A 25304-nucleotide genomic window follows, 5' to 3' on the forward strand; every position below is an offset into this window, starting at 1 on the left:
GGATGGTGTGGTTTAATTGACATAGTTTTGTTAATAGTTGCCAGACATCCTGGGAAAAGACTTTGTGTGACCCCACCTCCACAGTTAAAAATTTTTTTCTTATTGAGGTACAATTGACATACGCGTTATTTTCTTGGGCTCCAAAATCACTACAGATGGTGACTGCAGATATGAGATGAAAAGACACTTGCTCCTTGGAAGATACACTATGACCAACCTAGACAGCATATTAAAAACCAGAGACATTACTTTTCCGACAAAGATCCGTCTAGTCAAAGCTATGGTTTTCCCAGTAGTCATGTGTGGATGTGAGAGTTGGACCATAAAGAAAGCTGAGTGCTGAAAAATTGATGCTTTTGAACTGTGGTGTTCGAGAAGACTCTTGAGAGTCCCTTGGAGTGCAAGGAGATCAAATCAGTCAATCCTAAGGAAATCAGTCCTGAATATTCATTGGAAGGACTGATGCTCAAGCTCAAGCTCCAATACTTTGGCCACTTGATGTGAAGAACTGACTCATTGGAAAAGACCCTGATGATGGGAAAGATTGAGGGCAGGAGGAGAAGTAGACAACAGAGGAAGAAATGGTTGGATGGTATCACCGACTCGATGGACATGAGTTTGAGCAAGCTTCAGGAGTTGGTGATAGGGAAGCCTGGCGTGCTGCAGTCCATGGGTCGCAAAGGTCGGACACACCTGAGCGACTGTAATGAACTGAACTGACATACATTATAATAGTTTCAGGTGTATAACAGTGATTCACTTATCTTGTAGACTGTGAAATGATCGAAATAAATCTAGGTAACATCATCACCACACCAAAATTTTTCTTATAATGAGAACTTTTAATAGCTACTCGCTCAACAACTTTCAAATAGACAATACAAATATTATTAACTGTAGTTACCACCCTGTACATTACCATCCCCCTATGACTTGTTTGTACCTTTGAAGCCCTTCACCATTTCTTGAACCTCTGGAAACCACCAATCTGTTCTATTGTGTGAGCATTTTTTTTTTAATTGTTATGGCTTGTTGTTTGGATTGTTGTTTTGAGAGTCCTCCATGTAAAAGGAGAAGAAAATGGCAACTCACTCCAGTATTCTTGCCTAGAGAATCCCATGGTCAGAGGATCCTGGTCGGCTACTGTCCATAGGGTCGCCCAGAGTCGGAGACGACTGAAGCGACTTAGCATGCATGCATGCATTGGAGAAGGAAATGGCAACCCACTCCAGTATTCCTGCCTGGAGAATCCCAGGGACAGAGGAGCCGGGTGGGCTGCCGTCTATGGGGTCTCACAGAGTTGGACACGACTGAAGTGACTTAGCAACAGCAGCAGCATGTAAAAATGATATCATACAGGAAGCTATCTTTATGATTTATTTCACTTAGCATAATGCTAAGTTCATCCATGTTGTAGCATATTCAAAGTTACTTTTTGTGGGTGAATAATATTCCATTGTATATACAGGTATGTCTCATTTATTGTGCTTGACTTTACTGCACTTTGCAGATTATGTGTTTATTGTTTACACATTGAGGTTTGTGGCCACCTTGCATCTAGCAAGTCCAGTGGTGCCATTCGTCCAAAAGCATTTGCTCACTTCTTTCCTCTGTGACAATTTGGCAATTTTGGCAATATATCAAGCTTTTTCATCATTGTTATATTTGTTATGGTGATCTGTGATCAGTTACTATTGCAAAAATATTCCAACTTGCTGAAGGTGCAGATGATGGTTAATGTTTTTTAGCAGTATTTTTCAATTATGGTATTTATGCTATTTTCTAAGACATAATGCTTTTGCACACTTAATAGACTACAAATACAGTGTAAAATGACGTTTATATGTATTGGGAAAACAAGAAATTCATGTGGCTGACTTTGTAGTGCTATTTCCCTCATTGCTCTGGTCTGGAACCAAAGCCACAGTGTCTCCGAGCCGTGCTGTATACACGAGTTCTTTGTCCATGCATCCGTGGATAGACAGTGAAGTTGTTTCCCTATCTGGCTATTTCAAGTCATGCTGCAATGAACACAGGGGACCTTGTTCTGGCTCTGGTTGACCTTGTCCTAAAGTGCCTAGCTCCACTCTCCTGCCTTAGAACATTTGATGGTGTTGGGATATCCTGGGTGAGGAGAAGGGCTGGTAGGACTATGGTGTTTCACCACTCCAGGCAACATCACCATCCATCTAGAATCCTGAACCTGAGGCTAGAACCAAATCAGCTGACCGTGTCCTGAGCCCATAAAAGCTGGAGAGTGGGGACAGGTTGGCGTATGCAGAAATGACGGTGGTTTTCCTCTTTCTCTCCAAATTATTGGCTGGGCGGAAACTGAGTTAGAATGGAGTTGAACCTAGTTAGGTGAACTTTCCTTAGCATTCAAGACTAAAATATTAAGACAGTGTCCAGAGCTTCAGCGTCTCTCATGTCCCAGTAAGACAAGTCACAAGCCCCCTGAGCCCCCTTGCCAGACCACCTTTCTAACTCTCAAGAGGTTAGACAGATAAAAATCCCCCTCATGTAAATCCATGGCTGATTCATGTCAATGTATGACAAAAATCACTACAATATTGTAAATTAGCCTCCAACTAATAAAAATAAATGAAAAAAAAAACCCCTCAGTCATCGTTCTAAAAAGCCAAGATGTTCCTTCCTATTAATTATTTAGTTCAGACTGATGATGGACTTTTAAAATTGGCACTGTTTCCCTCATTATGACTTTGAAAGGGGTTGAGTCTTTATCATGCTCAGCTCCCCCCAAAGACCAGGGTGACACTGTCCCTAGTGAGGAGGGGCAGAACGGCTGGACTGCTGTCAGAGCACTAACGTTTCTTTATCCTGTTCCCCGGCAAAGCACTGACGGCAGGGACACGGTACTGTTCACCAGCGGGCTTCCATGTAGGACGTGGAAAATAACCCAACAATCCTAAACGTGAGAGGACAGGAGCAAAGCAGTAAGCCTAGGCCAGAGCTTGGCAATACAGTCTACCATCCCTAAGGATGGGCTGGAGGGAGGGATGCAGCATTAACCTTTCTACAAGATTTTAGCAATAATGCAATAGTTTCTTCCATTTTGTCAGTGGCATATAGATGTGCATGCTGTGTGTTTCTCTTAAGACCTTAACCGCCCAGGCTTACGAGTGGGAGGGCCAAGTGTTGGCGCTATCAGAGGGCTGTCATTCTCAGACATATGTCCCCTGTGGCCATGGGTCACCCTCTGGTCATAATCCTGTACGGACCCCAAAGGGCCACACTGTTTTCGGGCCCAACTGGAGTTGGGTGCCTCTGCTGCACTGCAGCCCCAAACACCCAGGCCCCCCATGCCATCCTCGCCTCCTCCACCTGTGTCTTCCTTTGTGTTAGCCTGGTTTGGCCTGGCAAGGGCCCCTGTCTACAGCATTCATTCTGTAGCCCCTGTCTTGTAAGACCTGTTTTCTATGACAGTTTTTCTAAAGTGTTTTTCTGCCAGATTCAAATTTTTCATAGCACCTCAGCAAGAGCACTTCACTGAATGCCTGATGGCTGAACTGAAAAAATGAAAACAGAACACTGTGTTTTTATAGGGTGTTTGGGGGGTATTTTCAGGAAAGATGTGAATTCTCTTGTATACTTGTTTTATATGCCAAATGGGGTTAGTACTGTATGAATAAGAATTGCTGAGGGCTTCCCTGGTGGTCCAGTGGTTAAGAATTGGCCTGCCAATGTAGGGAACATGGATTCAATCCCTGATCTGAGAAGATCCCGCGTGCCGCAGAGTAACAAGTCCCATGTGCTGCAATGACTGAGCCTGAGGGCTGCAACTACTGAAGCCTGCATGCCCTAGAGCCCGTGCTCCACAATTAGAAGCCACCACATGAGAAGCCTCCAGACCACAACTAGAGAGTAGCCCCTGCTTGCTGCACCTAGAGAAAGTCCATGGGAAGTAATGAAGACCAAGCCCAGCCAAAAGTAAATAAATAAAACTGTTGTCAAAAAAAAAAAGAAAACAATTGGTAAGGAATGTCAAGCGGGTCCCTTTTCATGAGGTGACATCCCTGAGTCACTATCACTAGGCCCTACACTTCTCAGGCACATACAGGTGAAAGATGGGGTGGGGAAAGTCTCGAGTGAGAGAACGCTGTGCTGCAAAATGGGGCCAAGCTCCATTCATGATGAGTTCAGGCACGAGCCTGGACTCTAAAGGAATCTTCCTGAGAAACTACTCTTCATAGGACTTTCTGGGAAGGCAGCATTCAAACATTCCCCTACTTTTGTTCTAGGTGCTCCAAATTCTGTTCACTGATCTTCTATTTTGTGGAGGATAAAGAGGAACAAACCATTCTGGCCGAAAGGAAACACAGGAGACTCCATCAAGTCCAGAAAGGCTCTTGTCCCTTTCCTCCCCTGCCCCCACCACAGGAGCCATATTCTTGTCATCCCGGCTCAGGAGTGACAATCATGCCTTCAAATGTATTCCTTCTCATTCAGAATCCTTGAGAGGACCCCAGATCCTCATGGTTAAACACTAAAAGGAAACCTTTCTGTTTAGTGCTGCTGGAAGCAAGAGAGAGGCCTTGCTTAATATTCCAGATGAATGGATCATTGAAAAGAAGCAATGAGACCTTGGCTTTCTTCATGCTGTCTTCCTCATGTGACACTGCCAGGCTAGAAACAAAAAGAAAATTAACTGAGAAATTCCTGTCAAATTTTGGGCACAGTAATGGCAATAAGGTTATGTTGAAAAAGAATGTCTTTTAGAGAACCATGCTGAGTTGTTTATACATGAAATGACATCTGGGTTATGTTTCAAAATAAATGGGGGTGGTGGCAACTTCCCATAAGTTGATTCTTCAAGTTGGTATGTAAATGGGAGATCAATAGGCTGTTCTCTATACTTGTGTATATATTTGACCTTTTCCATAATAAAAATTAAAGAAAAAAACCTGGTCATTTGTGTTTCCTTTCCTTTTGCTGGGCTTGTTTTTGTCATCCTTTGGTTATCTTCATATGAAAAGTAAAACACATTAAAAATGATAAAATGTAAAAAAAAATAAATAAATAAAAATGATAAAATGTTTACCTCTAAAACGTTAATATCTTTGACAGGTAGACATGCTTTTGCTGTCCCATTTGTTATATCACAGAGATTTATTCATTCAACATTTATGTCATGAACTGTGCTAGGCACTGGAAACACAGATATTAAAGTTACACTGGGTATTAGATTATATAAGGAATTATTAACTTAATTGGGTTAGATAATGGTATTGTATTTAAGAAAATGTCCTCTTTTTTTAATGAGTTGCATACTGAAATACTTAGTGTATTTTACCTGGAATATCTCATATCACATGTCTCACAGACTGACCCCAACTTGGTTCTTTGCCACATGCCTTGTGCAGCTACACACAGCCACTCTGGAGTCACACCGCTTAGCTCTGAATCCCAACTGTGTGACCTGGTTGCGGGCGGTACTTATAACCTGCTCGGGTCCTCTGTCTCCCCAACTCTAAGACGCGTCCTACAGTGACTGTGTGGATTCAACAGCGATCGTGCATATCAGGCACCTAGCAGGGTCCGTGACACAAAGTCAGTGAGTGTTCAAAACTTTTGGCTATTAAAAAAAAAGACTCTTGGCTATTATTAAGTACCTTTTTCTAATACCAGCTTTCAAGAAGTAAAACTTGAAAGCAAGGCGGGCAGAATGATATTGGCTTTCTTACCACTGGAGTCTGTGTCAGAATCAGAGTCGCTGTCACTATTGTCACAATGCTTCTTGTGTTTCTTTTAGATGGTCTTTTCTTCCTCCTTTCTTTTGAATGACCAGACTTCTTTTTTTTTTTCCTCTTGTTTTCTTCTGCATAAAATAGAAATAAAATTTATTGGAAATCTTCGATGCCAAAGTGTTACTGCTCACAATATAAGGAACTACTCCTCCCAAAGACAAGCTTCCAAAGAGCACATTAGTGATGTTCACACAAATGTCACCTCCTCTCCTCCACACCTGCACTAGAGTGTCATTAAGAATGAAACACTTGAGGGACTTCCTTGGCAGTCCAGTGGTTAAGCTCTATACTTCCACTGCAGGGAACACCGGTTCAATCCCTGGTGGGGGAAACTAAGACCAAACATGCCATCAGTGTGGCAAAAGAGAGAGAGAGAGAAAGAGGTTTAAAGAATTTTTCAACAGAATTAATGACAATGACTAATGTCCTCCAGGATACAGGTACCTAAGAGGCTGTCTGATTAAATCCCAGTCCCCCTCAAAGGCAGGCTGGCTGAGAGAGCAGCCCGGGCTCTGTCTACCTACTCCTGCTTCTCTATTCCAACCCACTGGTAGACGAGGGGCCACACGTGAAAGCACAGTGAGTGGAACCACTTCATCATCAGGGTCGCGCAGAGCTTGTCGGTTAGTGACACTGGACAATTCCACCCTGGTTTGACTTCTTTTAAAAGGGGGATGATGACAAGGATGAGGGAGCAGGTAGAAATAGGATAAATCAAGTACAACGTCAAGCACAGGACTCACAGTTAGGAGCTATTCTTAATATTCAGGATATTCACATGCCCCAACGCACCTGTAAACACCTCTTGTACAACCATAAAACCCTGTCTGGCCTGGCTTTCATTTGGCACTTCTCAGGGGAGAAAGAGAATTCCAGAAGTTAGAGGAGAGACAGAGGGGGAGGGGAGGGGAGGGGAAGGGTTGGGTGGGGAGCAGGGAGGGGAGGGAGATGAGGTGCAGGAGAGAAGGGCAGCGATGGGGAAGATGGAAACTCTTCCTGATCTACAACACAGGCCCAGTAAAGGGCAAACATGCCCCATTGCCGGGTGCCTGCAGTCAGAGGTGGGGAACTGAGTCCAGACCCGTATGCAGAGGTCCACAGTTACCTTCACAGTCAAAGCAATGGCCCCTTACCCCACTCTTCAAAGCTGAGTTGCCTATCTAGATTTTTGGGGATAAAAACTTGATTTGAAATCTATTAAAAAAGAATCAAGTATTTCACTTAGATCTACTAAGCAATGTCATGGGTGTTTTACATGCTCTGCTTCATTTAATTTAAAAAAAGAAAATCTACCAGGAAGGTTTTATCAACATTCCCATTTTACAAATGAGGAAACTGAGAAACAGGCATTATTAAAGTTACAAGTTGGTGAAAGAGATGCTTTTTGGAAAACGTATTAATCTATACTTAATAAACATTGTGGGAAAGGGCATTATCTATCTAGATTCTTGGGAAAAAACTCATTTTCAATATTCTGTATTAAAAAAACAACACAATTAAGTATGTAACTTAGATCAAAGCAATGTCCTTAGTGTTTTACCTGATTGGGTCTATTTAATAGAAAAGAAAATCTATGAAGGAGTTATCAACATTCCCATTTTATAGATGAGGAAACTGAGGCACAGAGGTATTAAAGAAGTTAATAGTAAGTGAAGGAGATACATTTTGGTCAGTAAATTTATGTATACTTAATAAACTTTGTGGAAAGAGCATTGGTACATAGATTGTCAGGGAAATAAAACTCGATTTCCAATCTATTAAAAAAAAAAGCAGTATTAAGTATGTTGCTTAGATCTATGAAGCAATGTCCTCAGTGTTTTACATGCTCTGCTTAATTTAGTTAACAAAGATCTATGGGGAAAGTGTTATCAACATTCCCATATTACAGATGAGGAAACTGAGGCACTGAGGCATTAATGAAGTAACTAGTAAGTGAAAGAGATGCTTTTGGGTGAGCATGTTCATGTATACTTAGTAAAGTTTGTGGGAAAGGGCATTATCTATCTAGATTGTTGGGGGAAAAGATCGACATCTACACTCTCTATTAAACTTGGTTGGAAAGGGAATTGCATATCAAGTTTGTTGGGGAAAAAGACTCGATTTCAGTTCTATATTTTTAAAAAAATCAAAACTAAGTATGTTACTTAGATCTGCTAAGCTTTTCCTGAGTGTTTTATATGCTCTGCTTCATTAAAAAAAATTACTTGAAAGTGTTAACAATATTCCCATTTTACAAATAAGGAAACTGAGGCACAGAGGCATTAATGATGTTACTAGTAATTGAAAGAGATGTGTTTTGGTAAGCGTATTTATCTATACAAATAAACACTGTCAGGAGTGGTTTGTCCACATAGATTGTTGGGGAAAAAAATAGACTTCTATTCTCTCTCTTGAAAAAAACAAAATTAAGTCTGTTACTTAGTTCTAACAAGCAATGTCCTGGGTCTTTAACATGTTCTGTTTTAATTAATTATATAGAAAATCTACAAGGAACTATTATAAACAATTCCCAATTTGTACATGAAGAAATTTGGGCACTGAAGCATTAATGAAGCTACCAGTAAGTGAAAGAGATGCTTTTTGTTGAACGCATTTTATCTATATTTATTAAACTTTGTGGGAAACGGCATTGTGTATCTAGATTTCTGGGGAAAGTTACTCAATTTCAATTCCATACTAAAAAAAATCAAACTAAGTATGCTATTTAGATCTATTAAGCAATGTCCTATGTGTTTTACATACTCTGGTTCAGTCAATTAGATAAAAATAGACAACGAAGGTATATCAAAATTCCCATTTCATAGATGAGGAAACTGAGGCACAGAGGCATTAATGAAGTTACCAAAGTGAATGAGATGCTTTTGATGAGTGTATTTATCGGAACTTTGGAAACTTTGTGGTAAAGGCATTAACTGTCTAGATTGTGGGCTATATAAAACTCAATTTGAATTCCCTCTATTTGAAAAAACCCAAAATTAAGTATGTTACTTAGATCTACTAAACAATAATCTCAGTGTTTCACATGCTGTGTTTCATTTAATTAAAAAATCAACTAGGAGGGTGTTAACATTCCCAAATTATAGATGAGGAATTTGAGGCAAAGAGGCATTAATGAATTTACTAATAAGTGAAAGAGATGCTATTTGATGAACATATTTATGGAAACTTAGTAAAAGTTTCACAAAAGGTTATTGACTATCTAGATTGTTTGTGAAAGAAACTCAATTTCAATTCAATATAAAAAATTAACTAATAAAAATAAATGGAAAAAAATTAAGTATGTTACTTAGATATCGTATTCAATGTCCTTAGTGTTTCACATGATTGTGTCCATTTAATTAAAAAATATATACGAGGAAGGTGTTATCAATATTCCCATTTTATATATGAGGAAACGGAGGTACAGATGGATTAAAAAGTTAGTAAGTGAAAGAGATTCTTTTTGGTCAGCAAATTTATGTATACATTTTGTAGTTTGTGGGAAGGGCATTGTCTATCTAGGTTGTCGGTGGGAAAATACTCGATTTTCAATCCATCTATTAAAAAAAAGTGTGAAGTATGTTCCTTAGATCTACGAAGCATGTCCTGGGTGCTTTCCATGCTCTGATTAATTTACTTTAAAAAATCTACGAGGAAGGTGTTATCAACATTCCCATTTCATACTTGAGGAAACTGAGGCACAGAGGCATTAATGAATTTAGTAGTAAGTGACAGACATGGTTCTTGGTGATCGTACTTATCTGTACTTAGTAAACTTTGTAGGAAAGAGTATTTTCTATCTAGATTGTTGGGTAAATATACTTGATTTCAATTATACATTTTTAAAAAATCAAAATTCAATATGTTACTTAGATCTACAAAGCAATGTTCTGTGTGTTTTACGTGCTCTGGTTCATAAAATTAAATAAATATTGACAAGGAAGATACTATCAACATTCCCATTTCAGAGATGAGCAAACTGAGGCACAGAGGCATTCATGAAGTTACCAAAGTGAATGAGAAGCTTTTAGGTGAGCGTATTTATTGGAACTTTGTAAACTTTGTGGTAAAGGGCATTAACTATCTAGATTGTGGGTGAAAAAACTCGATTTCAATTCTATTAAAAAGAAAACAAAATTAAGTATGTTACCTAGATCTACTAAACAATGTCCTGGGAGTTTTACATACTCTGCTTCATTTAATTAAAAAGAAAGTCTACGAGGACGATGTTATCAACATTCCCATTTCATAGATGAGGAAACTGAGGCACAGAGGCATTAATGAAGTTACTAGTAATAGAAAGAGATGCATTTTGGTGAGCGTATTTATCTATACAAGTAAATGTTGTTGGAAGAGGATTGTCTACTTACATTCTAGGGGAAAAATACTGACTACTATTCAATTCCAGAGGGATCGGGTGGAGAGGGAGGTGGGAGGGGGGATCGCGATGGGGAATACATGTAAATCCATGGCTGATTCATGTCAATGTATGGCAAAACCCACTACAATATTGTAAAGTAATTAGCCTCCAACTAATAAAAATAAATGGAAAAATAAATAAATAAATAAAATAAAAATAAAAACTTAAGTATGTTACTTAGTTCTAATAAGAAATGTCCTGGGTGTTTAACATGCTCTGCTTTAATTAATTAAATATAAAATCTAGAAGAAGGTGTTATCAACATTCCCAATTTATAGATGAGGAAACTGAGGCACTGAGGCATTAGTGAAGTTACTAATAAGTGAAAGAGAATTCTTGGGAAGCATTTTTATCTATACTTAGTAAACTTATGGGAAAGGACATTCTGTATCTAGATTATTGTGAAAAGTTACTCGATTTCAATTCTCTATTTAAAAAAAAAATTAAGTGCAGTATTTAGATGTACAAAGCAATGTCCTGTGTGTTTTACATACTCTGGTTCAGTCAATTGAATAAAAATAGATGAGGAAAGTGTTTTCAACATTCCCATATCATAGATGAGGAAACTGAGGCATAGAGGCATTAATGAAGTTGCCAAAGTGAATGAGATGCTTTTAGGTGAGCATATTGGAACTTTGTAAACTTTGTCGGAAAAGGCATTAACTTTCTAGATTGTGTGGGATATAAAACTCGATTTCAATTCTCTGTTAAAAAAAGAAACTAAATGAAATATATTTCATTTAAGCAGCTCTACTAAGCAATGTTCTGGATATTTTACATGCTCTGCTTCATTTAACTGAAAGGAAAAAAATCTACAAGTAAAGTCTCTTCAAAATGCCCATTTAAAAGAGGATGGAACTGAGGCACAGAGACATTAATTAAGTTAATAGTGCTTCAGAGATTTTTTTTAGTGAGCGCATTTATCTATACTTGGAAAACTTCATGGGAAAGGGCATTTTCTATCTAGATTGTTGGGGGACAAAACCCGCATTCAATTCTATTTTTAAAAATTAAATATGTTATTTACATCTACTAAGCAATGTCCTTGGTGTTTTAGATGCTCTGCTTCATTTAATTAAAAAAAATCAACGAGGAATGTGTTATAAACATTGCCAAATTATAGATGAGGAAACTGAGGCAAAGGGGCATTAATGAATTTACTAATACGTCAAAGAGATGCCATTTGGTGAACGTACTTATGGATATTTAGTAAAATTTTCACAAAATGTCACTGACTAGATTGTTGGTGAAAAAACAAAATTTCAATTCAATATAAAAAAAAATATGCTACATAGATTTACTATGCAATGTCCTTAGTGTTTCACATGATTGGGTCCATTTAATTTAAAAATATATACGAGGAAGGTGTTATCAATGGTCCCATTTTATAGATGAGGAAACTGAGGCACAGAGGGATTAAAAAAGTTAATAAGAAGTGAAAGAGGTTCTTTTGGTCAGCGACATTTATGTATACATTGTAAAGCCTATGGAAAGGGCATTGTCTATCTAGATGATCAGGGAAAAAAACTTGATTTCCAATCTGCTTATTAAAAAAAAAACAGAATTAAGTATGTTACTTAGATCTACAAAGCAATGTCCTGGGTGTTTTCCATGCTCTGCTTAACTTAGTTTAAAAATTCTACAAGGAAGGAGGTGCCATCAATATTCCCATTTTATAGATGAGAAAACTGAGGCACAAATGCATGAGTGAAGTTATTAGTAAGTGAAAGAGATACGCTTTGGTAAGCACACTCATATATACAAGTAAATGTTATGGGAAGAGCATTATCTGTCTACATTGATGAGGGAAAAAATTGACTTCAATACTCACTATTAAAAAAAACAAAATTAAGTATGTTACTTAGTTCTACTAATCTATGTCCTGGGTGTGGTACATGCTCTGCTTCACTTGATTAAGAAGAAAACTATGAAGATGTTCTCAACACTCCCATTTTATAGATTAGGAAACAGAAGCACAGAAGCATTAATGAACTTACTAGTTAGTGAAAGATGCTTTTTGGTGAGCATATTTATCTAGACTTAGTAAACCTTGTGGAAAAGGGCATTGTATACCTAGTTTGGAAAAAATACTCTATTTCAGTTCTATATTTAAAAATAATCAAAACTAAATATCTTATTTAGATCTACTAAGTTTGCCCTGGGTGTTTTACACCCAGGTCTGATTCATTTAATTAAATAAATATCAACAAGGAAGGTCGTATCAACATTCCCATTTCATAGATGAGGAAACTGAGGCACAGAGGCATTAATGAAGTTATCAAAGTAAATGAGAAGCTTTCAGTGAGTGTATTTATCTGAACTTTGTATATTTTGTGGTAAAGGGTATTAATTATCTAGATTGCAGGTGATATAAAACTGGATTTCAATTATCTATATTAAAAACAAAAACAAAATTAAGTCTGTCACTTAGATCTACTAAACATATCCTGGGTGTTTTACCTGCAATACTTCATTTAACTAAAAAGAAAATCTGTGAGGAAGGTGTTATCAATATTCCCATTTTATAGATGATGATGCTGAGGCACAGAGGCCTTAATGAAGTTACTAGTAACTGAAAGAGATGCGTTTTGGTGAGCATATGCATGGATACCTAGTAAACTTTGTGGGAAACGGCTATCTAGATTAATTGTCTATTGTCAATCTAGATAGACAATTAATGGGGAAAAACAACTCTATTTCAATTCTGTTAAAAAAAATTAATATGCTACTTAGATCTAGTAAGCAATGTCCTGGGTGTTTTACATGTTCTGCTTCATTTAATTAAAAAGAAAATCTACGAGGAAGGTGTTATCAACATTCCCATTTTATAGAAGAGGAAACTGAGGCACAGAGTTGTTAATGAAGTTACTAGTTAGTGAAAGAGGTGCTTTTTGCTGAGCATAGTTATCTAAACTTTCTGGGAAAGGGCAGTGTCTGTCTAGATTGTTCAGGGAAAGAACATCATTTCAACTCTCATAAAAGAAAAATTAAGTATCTTTGTTAAATCTACTAAGCAATGGACTGTGGTTTACGAGCTCTGCTTCATTCAATTAAAATGAAATTCCCAGTTATAGATGAGGAAACTGAGGCACAGAGGCATTAATAAAGTTACTAGTTAGTGAAAGAGATGTTTTTGGTGAGCGTACTTATTTATACTTAGTAAAATTTGTGGGAGAGGGCATTCTGTATTTCTTTTTTTCAGAAAAGCACTCGATTTCAGGACTATATTAAAAGAAATCAAATTAAGTACGTTACTTCGATCTACTAAGCCATGTCCTGGGTGTTTTACATGCTGTGTTTCATTTAATTTTAAAAAATCGACTAGGAAGGTGTTACCAACATTCCCACTATATAGATGAGAATACTGAGGCACAGAAGGAATAGTGAACTTAGTAGTAAGTGACAGAGATTCTTCTTGGTGAGCATATTCAACTATACTTTGTAAACTTTGCAGCAAAGGGCCTTGTCTATCTAGATTGTTGGGGGAAAAATCTTCAATTCTATTAAAAAAAATTTAGTAAGTTACTATATCTACTAAGCAATATTCTTGGTGTATACATGCTCTGCTTCACTTAATTAAAAAGAAAATCTATGAGGAAGGTTTGACCACACATTCCTATTTTATAAATGAGGAAATGAGGCACAGAAACATTATTAAAGTCACAAGTTACTAAAAGATGCTTTTTGGACAGTGTATTTGACTATACTGAGTAAATTTTGTGGGAAAGGGCATTATCTATCTAGATTATTGCCGGGGAAACTTGCTTTCAATTCTTTGTACAAAAAAAAAAATTATGTATGTTACCTAGATCTAAGCAATGTCCAGGTATTTTACATGCTCACCTTCATTTCATTTAAAAGAAAATCTACAAGGAGCGTATTATCAACATTCTCATTTATGGATGAGGAAACAAGCACAGGGGCATTAATGAAATGACTAGTAACTGAAAGAGACGCTTTTTGGTGAACGTATTTATATTTAGTAAACTTTGTGGGAAAGGGCATTGTGTATCTAGTTTGTTGGGGAAAACTACTCGATTTCAGGTCTTTATTTAAAAAAAATCAAAACTAAGTATGTTACTTATATCTACTAAGCTTACCCTGGGTGTTTTACATGCTCTGCTTTGTTTAATTTTAAAAAATATCTACTTGAAGGTGTTATCAATATCCCCATTTTAGAGATGAGGAAACTGAGCCACAGAGGCCTTAGTGAATTCACTAGTAAATGACAGACATGCTTCTTGGTGAGCGTATTTATCTCTACTTACTAAACTTTGTAGGAAAAACCATTGTTCATTTAGATTGTTGGGGGAAAATACTCGATTTCATTTTTATTTAATAAAAAGAAAAAGCAATTCATTTAGATCTAGTAAGCAATGCCCTGGGTATTTTACATGCTCAGTTCATTTCAAATGCTCAGTTGTGTCCAATTCTTTGCGACCCAATGGACTGCAGCACACCAGGCCTCCCTGTCCATCACCAACTCCCAGAGCTTGCTCAAATTCATGTCCCATCAAATTGGTGATGCTATCCAACCATCTCATCCTCTATGGTCCCCTTCTCCTCCTAACTTCAATCATTCCCAGCATCAGGGTCTTTTCCAAAGAGACATTTCTTCGCATCAGGTGGCCAAAGTATCGGAGTTTCAACTTCAGCATCAGTCCTTCCAATGAATATTCAGCACTAATTTCCTTTAGGATGGACTGGTTGGATGCAATGCTACATTTAATTCTTTAAAAAATCTATGAAGAATGTGTTATCAACATTCCCATTTTATAGACGAGGAAACTGAGGCACAGAGGCATTAATGATTTCCTAGTAAGTGCCAGAGATGCTTCTTGGTGAGTGTATATGTCTATACTTAGTCAACTTTGTACGAAAGAGCATTGTTAATCTCGACTGTTGGGTAAATACACTTGATTTCAATTCTATATGAAAAAAGAAAAATTCAGTATGTTACTTAGATTTATGAAGCAATGCCCTGGATGTTTCACATGCTTTGCTTCATTTAATTAAATAAATACCAACAAGGAAGGTGCTATCAACACTCCCATTTCATAGATGAGGAAACTGAGGCACAGAGGCATTAATGAAGTTACCAAAGTGAATGAGAAGCTTTTAGGTGAGCATATTTATCGAAACTTTGAAAATCTGTGGTAAAGGGAATTAACTATCTAGACTGAGGGTGATATAAAACTTGATTTCAATTCACTCTTTTTAAAAAAACCCAAAATTAAGTATGTTACTGAGATCCCCTAAACAATGTCCTGGGTGTTTTACATGCTCTGCTTCAGTTAATCGAACATAAAATAAATGAGGAAGGTGGTATCAACATTTCCAATTTAAAGATGAGGAAACTGAGGCACAGAGGCATTAATGAAGTTAATAGCAAGTGAAAGAGATGTTTTTTGTTGAGCGTATTTGTCTGTATGTAGAAAACTTTGTGGGAAAGGGCATTTTCTATCTAGATTGTTAGGGGAATAAACCTGCTTTCATATCTATCTATTTGAAAACATAAATATTTATTTAGATCTACCAAGCAATGTCCTGTGTTTTTACATGCTCTGCTTCATTTAATAAAAAAAAAAAAAAAAAAAAGAAATCAACTAGGAAGGTGTTGTCAACATTCCTGTTTTATAGACAGTGAAACTGAAGCTAGAGGCCTTAATGAAGTTACTACTAAGGGAAAGAGATGCTTTTTGGTGAGTGTTTTTATCAATCAGTTCAGTTCAGTTCAGTTCAGTGACTCAGTCCTGTCCGACTCTTTGCAACCCCATGGACTAAAGCACGCCAGGCCTCCCTGTCCATCACCAACTCCCGGAGTTTACTCAAGCTCATGTCTACTGAGTCAGTGACGCCATCCAACCATCTCATCCTCTGTCGTCCCTTTCTCCTCCTGCCTTCCATCTTTCCCAGCATCAGGGTCTTTTCAAATGAGTCAGCTCTTCGCATCAGGTGGCCAAAGGATTAGAGTTTCAGCTTCAACATCAGTCCTTCCAATGAATATTTAGGACTGATTTCCTTTAGGATGGACTGGTCAGATCTCCTTGCAGTCCAAGGGACTCTCAAGAGTCTTCTCCAACACCACAGTTCAAAAGCATCAATTCTTTGGCGCTGAAATTTCTTTATAGTTCAACTCTCACATCCGTACATGACTACTGGAAAAACCATAGCCTTGACTAGATGGACCTTTTGTTGGCAAAGTAATGTCTCTGCATTTTAATATGCTGTCTAGGTTGGTCACAACTTTTCTTCCAAAGAGTAAGTATCTTTTTATTACATGGCTGCAGTCACCATCTGCAGTGATTTTGGAGTCCCCAAAAAGAAAGTCTGCCACTGTTTCCACTGTTTCCCCATCTATTTGCCATGAATTCATGGGACCAGATGCCATAATCTTTGTTTTCTGAATGTTGAGCTTTAAGCCAACTTTTTCACTCTCCTCTTTCACTTTCATCACATCAAGAGGCTTTTCAGTTCCTCTTCACTGTCTGCCATAAGGGTGGTGTCATCTGCATATCTGAAGTTATTGATATTTCTCCCGGCAATCTTGATTCCAGCTTGTGCTTCCTCCAGCCCAGCATTTCTCATGATGTACTCTGCATATAAGTTAAATAAGCAGGGTGACAATATACAGCCTTGATGTACTCCTTTTCCTATTTGGAACCAGTCTGTTGTTTCATGTCCAGTTCTAACTGTTGCTTCCTGACCTGCATACAGGTTTCTCAAGAGGCAGGTCAGGTGGTCTGGTATTCCCATCTCTTTCAGAATTTTCCACAGTTTATTGTGACCCACACAGTCAAAGGCTTTGGCATAGTCAATAAAGCAGAAATAGATGTTTTTCTGGAACTCTCTTACTTTTTCAATGATCCAGCCAATTTTGGCAATTTGACCTCTGGTTCCTAAGTAATACTTAGTAAAATTCATGGGAAGGAGCTTTGACTATCTATATTGTGAGCAAAATAAATCATGGTTTCAATTCTCTCTGTTTCAAAACAAAATTAGATATGTTAGTTAGATCTAAGAAGCAATGTCCTGGGTATTCTCCATGCTCTGCTTCATTTAAATGAAAAAAAAAAATCTATGAGTAAGGAGTTTTCAACATACCCATTTTAAAGATGAGGAAACTGAGGCACAGAGGCATTAATGAAGTTAATAGCAAGTAAACAAGATGATTTTTGGTGAGCGTATTTATCTATACTTAGAAAACTTCGTTGGAAAGAGCATTTTCTATCTAGATTGTTGTGGAAAATGACCCACTTTCAATTCACTTTTTTTTTAGGTCGTAGCTAACCCTCTGATTTTATCTACTATTTCTTCGTTCTCTTCAACCTAAGCTGGCTTTTTTACTATACTTCAGACACACTAAGCCCCCTTGCCATCTTAAGCCTTCCTGTGCACATTGACTTAACTCTGTTTCCTTTTTTTTAGTTTTTCAATTGAAGGATAATTTTTTACAGGATTTTCTATTTCAATGCTATCTATTAAAAAATTAAATATATTACTTAGATCTACTAAGAAATGTCCTCGGTGTTTTACATGCTCTGCTTCATTTAATTTAAAAAAAAATTCAACTAGGAAGGTGTTATCAACATTCCCATTTTATAGATTAAAAAACTGAGGCACAGAGGAATTAAAAAGTTAATCATAAGTGAAAGAGATTCTTTTTGGTCAGAGAATTTATGTGTACTTAGTAAAGCTTGTAGAAAGGGCATTGTCTATCTACATTGCTGGGGGGGGGGGGACTTGATCTCCAACCTGTCAATTAAAAAAAAACTGAATTAAGTATGTTACTTAGATCTATGAAGCAATGTCCTGGGTGTTTTGCATGCTCTGCTTAATTTAGTTTGAAACTTACTACAAGGAAGGTGTATATCAACATTCCCATTTTATAGATGTAGGCACTGAGGCACAGATGCCATGAATGAAGTTACAAGTAACTGAAAGAGACACATTCTGGTCAGCAAATTCATATATACAAGTAAACACTGAGGGAAAAGCATTATCTATCTAGACTGTTGGGGGGTGGAATTTACTTCTACACTCTCTATTTTAAAAAGCAAAATTAGTATCTTGCTTAGTTCTACTAATCAATGTCCTGGGTGTTTTACATGCTCTTCTTCATTTAATCAAAAAGAAAATCTAAAAAAAAAAAAAGAAAATCTACAAGGAAGGTGTTATCAACATTCCCATTTTATAGATGAGGAAACTGAGGTACAGAGGCTTTATTAAATTTACTAGTAAGTGAAAGCAATGATTTTGGTGAGCGTATTTATCTATATTTAGTAAACAATGTGTGAAAGGGCATTGTCTATCTAGATTTTGGGGGGGGGGTAATTACTCTATTTCAATTCTATTAAAAAAAATTAAGTATGCTACTTAGATCTACTAAGAAATGTTCTGGGTGTTTTACATGCTCTGCTTCATTAAATTAAAAAGAAAATCTACAAGGAAGGTGTTATCAGCATTCCCATTTTACGGATAAGGAAACTGAAGCACAGAGGCATTAATGAAGTTACAAGAAGTGAAACAGATGATTTCTTTGAGAGTGTATTTATCTACACTCAATAAACTTTGTGGAAAATGGCATTGTCTACCTAGATTGTTGGAGAAAAAACTCAATTTCAACACTCTTTTATAAAAAAAAAAGAAATTAAGTATTTTCCTTAGATCTACTAAGTAACATCCTGGATGTGTCATATGCTCTGCTTCATTTAATTTAAAAAAATCAAAGAGGAAGGTGTTATCAACACTCCATTTTATAGATGAGTAAACTGAGGCACAGAGGCATTAATGAAGTTACTAGTAAGTGAAAGAGATGCTTTATGGTGAGTGTATTTATGGACACATAGTAAAATTTGCAGAAATGGCACTGTCTCTAGATTGTTGGTGAAAAAAGCTCAATGTCAACTCCATCTATTAGGAAAAAAACAAAATTAAGTATGATACTTAGATCTACTAAGCAAAGTCCGTCTTGTTTTACCTGCTTGCCTGCATTAAATGAAAAAGAAAAACTACATGGAAGGTGTTATCAATGTTCCCATTTTATAGATGAGGAAACTGAGGCCCAGAGGTATTAATGAAGTTACTAGAAAGTGAAAGAGATGCTTTCTGGTGAGCGTATGGATCTATACTTAGTAAACTTTGTGGGGAAGTGCATTGTCGGTCCAGATTATTGGCGAAAAAAACTCAAGTTCAACTCTTTCTTTTAAAAAAAAAAGAACAAAATTAAGTATGTTACTTACATTTTTAAGCATGTCCTTGTTGTTTTACAGTCTCTCCTTCATTTAATTTAAATAAATCTATGAGGAAGGTATTTTCAACATTCCCATTTTATAGATGAGGAACCTGAGGCACACAGGGATTAAAAAGTTAATAATAAGTGAAAGAGATTCTTTTTGGTCAGTGGTTTTTATGTATACTTAGTAAAGTTTGTGGAAAAGTCAAAGTCTGTCTAGATTGTCAGAGAAAAAACTCGATTTCCAATCTGTCTATTAAAAAAAAACTAGAATTAAGTATACTACTTAGACTTCACTGGTGGTCTAGTGGTTAAGACTACATGCTCCTAATACAGGGGGCCTGGGTTCAATCCCTGGTCAGAGAACTAGGTCCCACACGCCACAACTAAAGATCCTGCATGCAACAACAAAGACCCGGCACAGCCAAGTATACTACTTAGATCTACAAATCAATCTTCTGGGTATTTTCCATGCTCTGCTTAATTTTCTTTAAAAACTCTACAAGGAAGGTGTTATCAACATTCCCATTTTATACATGAGGACACTGAAGCACAGAGATATTAGTGAAGTTACTAGTAAGTGAAAGAGATGCTTTTTAGTGAGCATATTTATCTATACTTAGTAAACTTTTTGGGAAAAGACTATCCAGATTGATGGGGGAAAATACTCATTTTCAATTCCATCTATTAAAAAAGTAAACAAAATTAAATATATTACTTAGATCTTCTAAGTAATGTCCTGGGTGCTTTACATGCTCTTCTTCATTTAATTAAAAAGAAAATCTACAAGGAAGGTGTTATCAATATTCCTATTCTATATATGAGGAAACCGAGGCACAGAGGCATTAAGGAAGTAATTAGTAAGTGAAAGGTGATGTATTGCTGAGTATATTTATCCATACTTAATAAACTGTGTTGGTAAGGGCATTGTCTATTAGATTCTTGGGGGAAAAATATTTCAATTCTATTAAAAAAATTAAGTATGTTACTTAACTCTACTAAGCATGTCCTGGGTATTTTACATGCTCTGTTTCATTTAATTAAAAATAAAAATCAGTAAGGTAAAAAGAAAATCTCCAAAGCTGAGGGGAAAAAAATAAAGATTTTAGCACTCTTAAAAAAAACCATATTATGTATGTTCGTTAGCTCTCCTAAACAATGGTGGCTGTTTTACGTGTTAAGCTTCATTTAATTAAAAAGAAAATCTACGAGGAAGGTGCTGTCAATATTCCCATTTTATAGATGAGGAAGCTGAGGCACAGAGACTTAACGAAGTCAGTAGTAAACGAAAGTTTTTTTGGTTAGCGTATTTATCGACAGTTAGTAAGCTTTTTGGGAAAGGGCATGGTCTATCTCGATTATTGAAGGGGGATCTTGATTTCAATTCTACCTATTAAAAAAAAAATTTAAGTATGTTACTTGGGTCTACTAAGTGATGTCCTGGGTGTTTTACATGCTCTGCTTCATTTAATTAAATTGAAAAGCCACGAGGAAAGTGTCATCAATGTTCCCATTTTATAGATGAGGAAACTGAGGTGCCGAGGTATTCATGAAGTGACGAGTGAAAACGATGGGTTTTTTGGGAGCCTATGTATCTATACCTAGGAAACTTGTGGGAAAGGGGTTTGTCTATCTAGACTGTTGGAGCAAAAAAATTCTATTTCAATACTATTTTTAAAAAAGCAAAAATAAGTATGTTCCTTGGATCTACTAGTAAATGGCCTCGCTATTTGACATGCTCTGCTTCATTTAATCAAAAAGAAAATCTTTTAGACTCTGTGGGAGACGGCGAGGGTGGGATGTTCAGAGAGAATAGCATTGAAACAAGGATACTGTCAAGGGGGAAACAGATCACCAGCCCAGGTTGGATGCAGGAGACGGGTGCTCAGGGCTGGTGCACTGGGAAGACCCAGAGGGATGGGGTGGAGAGGGAGGCGGGAGTGGGGATCGGGATGGGGAACACATGTAAACCCATGGCTGATTCATGTCAATGTATGGCAAAAACCACTACAATATTCGAAAGGAATTAGCCTCCAACGAATAAAAATAAATGAAAAACAAAAACAAAGACAAAACAAACAAACAAAAAGAAAATCTACGAGGAAGGTGTTATCAACATTCCCATTTTATAGATGAGGAAACTGAGGTACAGAGACTTTATTAAATATACTAGTATTTCATGCATTGGAGAAGGAAATGGCAGCCCACTCCAATGTTCCTGTCTGGAGCATCCCAGGGACCGGGGAGCCTGGTGGGCTGCCATCTATGAGGTCGCACAGAGTCGGACACGACGGAAGCAACATAGGAGCAGCAGCAGTAAGTGAGAGCCATGATTTTGGTGAGCGTATTTATCTATACTTAGTAAACGTGGTGTGAAAGGGCATTGTCTATCTAGATTTTGTGGGGGGGGGGGGAATTACTGTATTTCAATTCTATTTTAAAAAATTAAGAATGCTACTTAGATCTACTAAGAAATGTCCTGGGTGTTTTACATGCTCTGCTTCATGAAATTAAAAAGAAAATCTACAAGGAAGGTGTTATCAACATTCCCATCCCTTTTTACAGCTGAGGAAACTGAGGCACAGAGGCACTAATGAAGTTACAAGAAGTGAAATGGATGATTTCTTTGAGAGCGTATTTATGTACACTCAGTAAACTTTGTGGAAAAGGGCATTGTCTGTCTAGATTGTTGGAGAAAAAAACTCAGTTTTAACTGTCTCTTATAAAGAAAGGAAATTACGTGTTTTACTTAGATCTCCTAAGTAACACCCTGGATATGTCATATGCGCTGCTTCATTTAATAAAAAAAAAAAAATGAAAGAGGAATGTGTTCTCAACACTCCCAGTTTATACATGAGTAAACTGAGGCACAGAGGCATTAATGAACTTACTAATAAGTGAAAGAGATGCTTTATGGTGAGCGTGCTTATGGACACAGTAAAATTTGCACAAATGGCACTGTCTCTACATTATTGGGGAAAAAAGCTCCTTGTCAACTCCATCTATTAGAAAGAAAACCAAAATTAAGTATGATACTTAGATCTACTAAACAAAGTCCATCTCGTTTTACCTGCTTGCCTGCATTTAATTAAAAAGAAAAGCTACACGGAAGGTGTTATCAACATTCCCATTTTATACATGAGGACACTGAAGCACAGAGGTATTAATGAAGTTACTAGTAAGTGAAAGAGATGCTTTTTGGTGAGAATATTTATCTATACTTAGTAAACTTTTTGGGAAAAGACCATCCAGATTGTTGGGGGAAAAATACTCGTTTTCAATTCCATCTCTTAAAAAGGTAAACCAAATTAAGTATGTTACTTAGATCTACTAAGAAATGTCCCCGGTGTTTCACATGTTCTGCTTCATTTAATTAAAAAGAAAATCTACGAGGATGGTGTTATCAACATTCCCATTATATGGATGAGGAAAGGGAGGCACAGAGGCATGAATGAAATTAGCTAGTAATTGAAAGAGATGCGTTTTGGTGAGGTTTTTATCGACCCTTTGCAAAATTCATGAGAATGTGCTTTGACTATCTAGATTGTGAGGAAATAAATCTAGGTTTCAATTCTGTCTATTAAAAAAACATTAAGTATGTTACTTAGATCTACTAAGCAATGTCCTGGGTATTTTACATGCTCTTCTTCATTTAATTAAAAAGAAAATCTACAAGCAGTATGTTATCAACATTCCCATTTTATAGATGAGGAAACTGAGGTACAGAGGCATCAATGAAGTTACTAGTGAGTGAAAGAGATCCTGTTGTTTTGAGAGCATATTTATCTACACTCGGTAAACTTTGTGGAAAGTACACTGTCTGTCTAGAATGTTCTGGGGGGAAATCAATTTCAGTTATCTCTATTCAAAAGAAAAAACAAAATTAAGTATGTTACTGAGACTACTAAGCAATGTCCTCTGTGTTTTACAGGGTCTGCTTCATTTAATTGAAAACAAAATCTATGAGGAAACTGTTATCAGTATTCCCATTTATACTTCAGGAAACTGAGGCCTTCATGAAGTTGCCAGTAAGTGAAAGAGTATTGCTTTTGCTGACCATATTTATCTATACTTAGTCATCTTTGTGGGAAAGGGCATCGTCTATCCAGAATGGGTCGGGAAGACAACTTGATTTCAATTCTATTAAAAAAACAAAATTAAGTATGTTACTTAACTCTACTAAGCATGTCCTCAGTGTTTTACATGCTCTGCTTCAGGTAATTACAAATAATATGTACAAGGAAGGTGTTATCAATATTCCCATTCTATGTATGAGGAAACCGAGGCACAGAGGCATTAAGGAAGTAATTAGTAAGTGAAAGGTGATGTATTGCTGAGTATATTTATCCATACTTAATAAATTGTGTTGGTAAAGGCATTGTCTATTAGATTCTTGGGGGAAAAATATTTCAATTCTATTTAAAAAATTAAGTGTATTAGTTAACTCTACTAAGCATGTCCTGGGTATTTACATGCTCTGTTTCATTTAATTAAAAATAAAAGTCAGCAAGGTAAAAAGAAAATCTCCAAAGCTGAGGGGAAAAAAAATAAAGATTTTAGCACTCTTAAAAAAAACCATATTATGTATGTTCGTTAGCTCTCCTAAACAATGGTGGCTGTTGTACATGTTAAGCTTCATTTAATTAAAAAGAAAATCTACGAGGAAGGTGCTGTCAATATTCCCATTTTATAGATGAGGAAGCTGAGGCACAGAGACTTAACGAAGTCAGTAGGAAATGAAAGTTTTTTTGGTTAGCGTATTTATCGACAGTAAGCTTTTTGGGAAAGGGCATGGTCTATCTCGATTATTGAAGGGGGATCTTGATTTCAATTCTACCTATTAAAAAAAAAAACTTAAGTATGTTACTTAGGTCTACTAAGTGATGTCCTGGGTGTTTTACATGCTCTGCTTCATTTAGTTTCCTTGAAAAGCCACGAGGAAAGTGTTATCAATGTTCCCATTTGATAGATGAGGAAACTGAGGTGCCGAGGTATTCATGAAGTGACAAGTGAGTGAAAACGATGGGTTTTTTGGGAGCCTATGTATCTATACCTAGGAAACTTGTGGGAAAGGGGTTTGTCTATCTAGACTGTTGGAGCAAAAAAATTCGATTTCAATACTATTTTTAAAAAAGCAAAAATAAGTATGTTCCTTGGATCTACTAGTAAATGGCCTCGGTGTTTTACATGCTCTGCTTCATTTAATCAAAAAGAAAATCTTTTAGACTCTGTGGGAGACGGCGAGGGTGGGATGCTCAGAGAGAACAGCATTGAAACAAGGATACTGTCAAGGGGGAAACCGATCACCAGCCCAGGTTGGATGCAGGAGACGGGTGCTCAGGGCTGGTGCACTGGGAAGACCCAGAGGGATGGGGTGGAGAGGGAGGCGGGAGTGGGGATCGGGATGGGGAACACATGTAAACCCATGGCTGATTCATGTCAATGTATGGCAAAAACCACTACAATATTGGAAAGGAATTAGCCTCCAATGAATAAAAATAAATGAAAAACAACAACAAAACAAGCAAACAAAAAGAAAATCTGTGAGGAAGGTGTTATCAACATTCCCATTTTATAGATGAGGAAACTGAGGTACAGAGACTTTATTAAATATACTAGTATTTCATGCATTGGAGAAGGAAATGGCACCCCACTGCAATGTTCTTGTCTGGAGCATCCCAGGGACCGGGGAGCCTGGTGGGCTGCCATCTATGAGGTCGCACAGAGTCGGACACGACGGAAGCAACATAGGAGCAGCAGCAGTAAGTGAGAGCCATGATTTTGGTGAGCGTATTTATCTATACTTAGTAAACGTGGTGTGAAAGGGCATTCTCTATCTAGATTTGGGGGGTGGGAATTACTGTATTTCAATTCTATTGAAAAACATTAAGAATGCTACTTAGAT

The 25304-nt window shown here is 37.1% G+C and overlaps 1 long non-coding RNA gene across 2 annotated transcripts in view; it reads right to left on the bottom strand.

Annotated features, from left to right (window-relative positions):
• Positions 1 to 1363: 1363 nt before the first annotated feature.
• The window catches only part of LOC133051603 (uncharacterized), a 37374-nt gene continuing 13433 nt past the window's right edge, over positions 1364 to 25304 (bottom strand). For both annotated transcript variants that reach the window (XR_009691896.1, XR_009691895.1), the window contains exons 2-4: positions 19407 to 19509; positions 5703 to 5836; positions 1364 to 4644 (exon numbers count right to left, since the gene is read on the bottom strand). This is a non-coding gene — a long non-coding RNA (uncharacterized LOC133051603). The remainder of the gene's footprint in view (positions 4645 to 5702; positions 5837 to 19406; positions 19510 to 25304) is intronic.

This window comes from Dama dama, chromosome X, assembly GCF_033118175.1.
Source record: "Dama dama isolate Ldn47 chromosome X, ASM3311817v1, whole genome shotgun sequence".
Taxonomy (NCBI): domain Eukaryota; kingdom Metazoa; phylum Chordata; class Mammalia; order Artiodactyla; family Cervidae; genus Dama; species Dama dama.